Consider the following 6,000-nt stretch of genomic DNA (forward strand, 5'->3'; position numbering starts at 1 on the left):
CTCAGCTTTCTTCACAGTCCAACTCTCACATCCATACATAACCACTGGAAAAACCATAGCCTGACTAGACGGACCTTAGTTGGCAAAGTAATGTCTCTGCTTTTGAATCTGCTATCTAGGGTGCTCATAACTTTCCTTCCAAGGAGTAAGCGTCTTTTAATTTTATGGCTGCAATCACCATCTGCAGTGATTTTGGAGCCCCCCAAAATAAAGTCTAACACTGTTTCCACTGTTTCCCCATCTATTTCCCATGAAGTGATGGGACTGGATGCCATGATCTTCATTTACTGAATGTTGAGCTTTAAGCCAACTTTTTTACTCTCCTCTTTCACTTTCATCAAGAGGCTTTTTAGTTCCTCTTCAGTTTCTGCCATAAGGGTGGTGTCATCTGCATATCTGAGGTTATTGATATTTCTCCCAGCAATCTTGATTCCAGCTTGTGCTTCTTCCAGCCCAGCGTTTCTCATGATGTACTCTGCATATAAGTTAAATAAGCAGGGTGACAATATATAGCCTTGACGAACTTGTCCTATTTGGAACCAGTTTGTTGTTTCTTGTCCAGTTCTAACTGTTGCTTCCTGACCTGCATACAGGTTTCTCAAGAGGCAGGTCAGGTGGTCTGGTATTCCCATTTCTTTCAGAATTTTCCACAGATTATATGTCAGTCCCAATCTCCCAATTCATTCCTGTCCCCCCACCCCGCTTACCCACTTGGCATCCGTAAGTTTGTTCTCTACATCCGTGTCTCAATTTCTGCTTTGCAGATAAGTTTATCTGTACTGTTTTTCTAGATTCCACATGTAAGTGATGTTATACAATGTTTATTTTTCTTTTTGTTTTTTTTTCTACTTCTTAAAACTTAAAACCTTTGCTAAATGTTCAAACTGCACTGAGTTATTTTCATGCTATAAAACATTCAGACATGCTTAGACTTTTTATAATCATTTGTCCATACTTTATGGGCTTCCAGGTGGCACAGTGTAAAGAATCCACCTTCCAATGCAGGAGACACAGAGACTTGAGTTCGATCTCTGGGTCAGGAAGATCCCCAGAGTAGGAAATGGTAACCCACTCCAGTATTCCTGCCTGGAAAATCCCATGGACAGAGGAGCCTGGCAGCCTTCAGTCCATACAGTCCATGTGAAGAGACATGACTGAGCACAGCACAGCAGCAGCTATACTTTATTAGCCTCAAAATACTGAACATCTGTTTAAAAGTTATAATTGTAGAAACTCTTTGTTTTATGTGGAAACATGTAACAGGCAAAACTCGGCAATGCATGACATTATTATGAAGTGTCCCCTGACATTGTGAGCGGTTCTTTAATTAACAGGCATGGTCTTCTCGAGCTCTCTATATGCTCGCACATTCATTAGCTGCAGCAGTCCCATATGAAGGGCTGTTTCAGATGAGTGAGGAGGAGGCATGTCACCCCAGCCCACAGGTAAAGCTGATTGGGTTTCCCTTCTGCCTTGCCCACAGATGCAAGCTCATTTGCCTGGACTGTCCCAAAACTTCCTCCTTGAAGACTGTAGATGAAAATATTCATCTTGATCAGCCTTTATCTCCCCCACACGGGAGGTGTGTCTCAGGAGTACACAGATGTACCCAGTTGTATATTCCCAGCCACCCCCAACCCAACCCCAACTGCCCTGCATTTGTGAGTCAGTGTGCTTTACACCGACCAACTAGGGTAGAAAATACCTAAGGAAGTTTGTTAGGAAGAAAAACACCATGTTTCCATCCTTCCTTGTATTCTAGATGCTGATACACATGAGGCCTCTGTCATTCACATCTTTTTCTTTCTCTTAAGCCAAACCCTGTCATGAAAATGGCATCGTGACTGTGCAGATGAACTCATGCAAATACAAGGAGGTTATTGAGAGGTCAGGGCCCTAATTTAGGAAGATTTAATGGGACCTGCTCACAGGACCTTCTGGTTACTTTGCTAGCAAGTACACACTAATTATGTACATCTCTTCAGGGCCTGCTGCCCCTGTTGAATGTTCCGAGTGTCTACGAGGTGAGTCAGCGGGTGGCTCCACCTCCCAGGGGTGTAAGCCCTCTGCCTCTTTCAGCTTCTTCCAGCTTCTTCCGGCTGGTGGGAGCAGGAAGTAGCCTCATGAATGGAGGTGCGTCCTAAGTGTCCAGGTTGGAGAAATAAAAAGCAGCAGGAAGTGAAAGGTTTTTCAGACATTTAAAGTTCCTGATGATATGACCTGAGGTTAAATTTGTAGGAAACTTTGCTTCAGAGATTGAGGTAAAGAGTCAGGTTTCTGAAGTCTAATTATGACTTAGCAAACCACAGGGGCACTAGATCCCAGAGGGATGAACCCCTCACTCCGTGTCAAAGCTGTGGTTGGAGGGCGAATTTATCTGGATGATCGCAGCTGCAGAAAGAACCAGGTTTATGTGAGGACCTGGGCCAGAGACCAGCCAGACGTTTTTCTAGGAAATGGCTGCAGGGCCAGCGAACTTTTTGTACTAGACGGAGAAATAATGGACACAATATCAAGCTCTGAAATAATTATTTTAAAACACGGTTTATTCTGTTATTGGAAAAACAGAGATATTCTTTCTTCCTTTATTTTTATTTTTTTAAAAGACTTGATTTTTTTTTTTTTTTAACATGTATTTTTGGCTGCCTCTGGTCTTAATTGAGGGTGTATGGGCTTTTCTCTAGTGGTGGTGCTCAGGCTCCAGAGGAAGGAATGTCACTCAGTTGTGTCCGACTCTTTGTGACCCCATGGACTGTAGCCTACCAGGCTTCTCTGTCCATGGGATTTTCCAGGCAATAGTACTGGAGTTGGATTGCCATTTCCTTCTCCAGTGAATCTTCCCCACCCAGGGATCGAACCCGGGTCTCCTGCATTATAGACAGACGCTTTACCGTCTGAGCCACCAGGGAAGTCTCTTTCTTCCTATACTTGCTGTAATCCCTAGCAGGCAAGGGAGGCTGCTGGCCTCCTAAAAGTTCTCTAAGGGAGTCTGTTACAGTCCCCACTTTTGGGTTCATAGGAGAAACATCAAGACAATAGGCTGCATAGAGACTTTCATAATCTTGATTCTAAAATGTCCAACCTGACTAAAAATCTCTTCCTATATAATTGGTTGAAAGTTCATTTCTTAGCTGTGCAGTCTTTTCTTTTTTAAAAATTTTATTTATTTATTGTTGGTTACTCTGGGCCTTTGTTGCTTTGGTTTCTAGAGCTGTGGCACTCCAGCTTCTCATTGCGGTGTCTTCTCATAGCAAAGCATGGGCTCACAGTGAGCAGGCTCAGGAGTTGTGGCACACATGCTCAGTTGTCCCAAGGCAGGTGGAATCTTCCCAGACCAGGGATCAATCCCATGTCCCCTGCATTGGCAGGTGGATTCTTAACCACTGGACCACCAGGGAAGTTCTGTGGTTTTTTCTTGAGCGATTCGTAAAGTGAAATTTTAGCTGCACCTATACAGAACTTCGGAAAAGGCAATGGCACCCTGCTCCAGTATTCTTGCCTGGAAACTTCCACGGATGGAGGAGCCTGGTAGGCTGCAGTCCATGGGGTTGCGAAGAGTCAGACACGACTGAGTGACTTCACTTTCACTTTTCACTTTCATGCATTGGAGAAGGAAATGGCAACCCACTCCAGTGTTCTTGTCTGGAGAATCCCAGGGATGGTGGAGCCTGGTGGGCTGCTGTCTATGAGGTCGTACGGAGTCGGACACGACTGAATTGACTTAGCAGCAGCAGCAGCATACAGTATTTCTTCTGCATTTCCTCCTATCTACTCAATAGCATTGACTCAGATCCTTACCTTGGAAGAAGGACAAAGGGAGATGGGAGAGAAAAGCAGTGTTACTGATTGTCATGTTTTTTGGAAATGGACCCGTATGCTAAAGATTCATTTTCCAGAATCAATATTGGAGATACCTTTTGCCACAAAATAAGCTGCCTCCAAAGTTGTAGGTTAAAACAATAGCCACTTGTGTGGCTAACAATTTTGTGCATCAGCAGTTTGGGCTGAGCTTTGCCAGGCAGTTCTTCTGGTCTTGGAAGGCTCAGTCATGAGTCTGCAGGGTTGGCTGGCAACCTCAGGGTGGGCCCAGGTTGGTTGGCTTATTGCTGTTTTATACTGTCTCCTGAGTTCCAGCTGGCTGACTGAGGCTTTTGCACATGGTATCTGGGTAGGGATCTGAGAGAGAGCAGAAGTGCTCGACGCTTCCTCAAAGCCTCCCTTGGAACTACACGACATCAGTTGCACCACATTCTATTAGCCAAAGCAAGTCACAAGAATACCTGGGATTCAAGGCTAGCCTACCTCTTGATGGGGAAGGTTGTAGTCACATTCTAACAGCTCAGGTACAGGGAGGGGAAGAATTATAGTCATTTTTACAATATTTTATACCTACCATGTAAAAATAAAGTAGATTCAAATAATTTTATCTATTTGCTTATTTTTGGCTCTGCTGGGTCTTAGTTGGTGTGTGGGGTTTTCTCTAGTTATGGTGAGCGGTAGCTACATGCTAGTTGTGGTGTGCAGGCGTCTCACTGTGTGGCTTCTCTTGTTGCAGAGAAGAGTGTGTGGGCATTAGTAGCTGCTGCTCCTGGGCTCTAGAGCACAGGCTTAATTGTTGTGGGGCACGGGCTTAATTGCTCCACAGTATGTGGGAATCTTCCCAGACCAGGGATTGAACCCATGTCTCCTGCATTAGTAGCTGTATTCTTTACCACTGATCCGCCAGGGAAGCTCAGATCCAAATAATTTTATCCACAGACAAAAAAATGGGCTGACAAATACATTGTATGAGTCTGTACCTTACTTGAAATAGTAATTATTTTTGCTAATATTGAAAGTATCAAAAGAGGAAACTCAGATTCTCAGTTAATTCTCGTCTCTCATCCAAGGTTTCATGCACCATAAATCTAAAGCTCTTCCATTTAATACTGTAGTTTTTTTTTTTTTACTTTCTTTTTTTTTTCTTAAAAAAAATTTTTTTTGAAGGGTAATTGCTTTACAGAACTTTGTTGTTTTCTGTCAAACCTCAACATGAATCAGCCATAGGTATACATATGTCCCTTCCCTCTTGAACCTCCCTCCCATCTCCCTCCCCAGCCCACCACTCTAGGTTGATACAGAGCCCCTGTGTGAGTTTCATGAGCCATACAGCAAATTCCCATTGGCTGTTTTACATATGGTAATGTAAGTTTCCATGTTACTCTCTCCTACATCTCACCCTCTTCTCCCCTCTCCCCGTGTACATAAGTCTGTTCTCTGCGTCTGCTTCTCCCTTGCTGCCCTGTAAATAAATTTAATACCATAGCTTTAGTTTTGCCAGTTTATGTAGATGTTGTTGCAAACTGGGTTCTTTGGGAGGTTAGTCTCTGAGGGGGAGTGGAATTTGAAGGATGTTTACTGGATCGCATCACTGGGATCCATGCTGGTGGGGGAAGGAGGGTGGAGCAGAGGGAGATGCTGAGTGGCTGTGCGGTCCACAGCCTCAGTCACCTCTTCAGAGAGCTATGGGTCTGAGACGGCTATCAGAGTCATCTTGAGTGGGACCAGGGAGGCTGGGCCTTTTAGAAACAAGCGTCCCTTCACCAGTGATGGGATGCAGGCCTCCTCTGGGAAGGGCCTGACCTGGGGCAAAGTGGTTTCTGCAGCTGAGGCATATCTTATGGTGCCCCTGGATGCGGAGTGCCTGTGGACATCTCTTCTGGGGCTGAAGGGCCTGCCTTCCAGGGGCTGCACAGTGCTGGCGGGATGATGGTGAGACTCAAGCTACACAGCACTGGTTTAACCCACAGGAGAAGCAGCATGCACACATAACATGATGGTGTTTATTGACTCTTGTTTACCTCAGTTCACTCAGTGGTGTCCAACTCTTTGCGACCCCATGGACTGCAGCATGCCAGGCTTCCCTGTCCATCACCAACTCCCAGAGCTTGCTCAAACTCATGTCCATTGAGTCAGTGATGCTATCCAACCACCTCATCCTCTGTCGTCCCCTTCTCCTCC

At 45.0% G+C, this 6,000-nt stretch overlaps 1 non-coding gene across 1 annotated transcript; it reads right to left on the bottom strand.

Annotated features, from left to right (window-relative positions):
• Positions 1-2,837: 2,837 nt before the first annotated feature.
• Positions 2,838-2,909, bottom strand: TRNAY-AUA. The gene has a single exon. It is a non-coding gene; the product is annotated as a tRNA-Tyr (tRNA).
• Positions 2,910-6,000: the final 3,091 nt, after the last annotated feature.

The sequence above is a fragment of the Oryx dammah genome, unplaced genomic scaffold (assembly GCF_014754425.2).
Source record: "Oryx dammah isolate SB20612 unplaced genomic scaffold, SCBI_Odam_1.1 HiC_scaffold_26, whole genome shotgun sequence".
NCBI lineage: Eukaryota > Metazoa > Chordata > Mammalia > Artiodactyla > Bovidae > Oryx > Oryx dammah.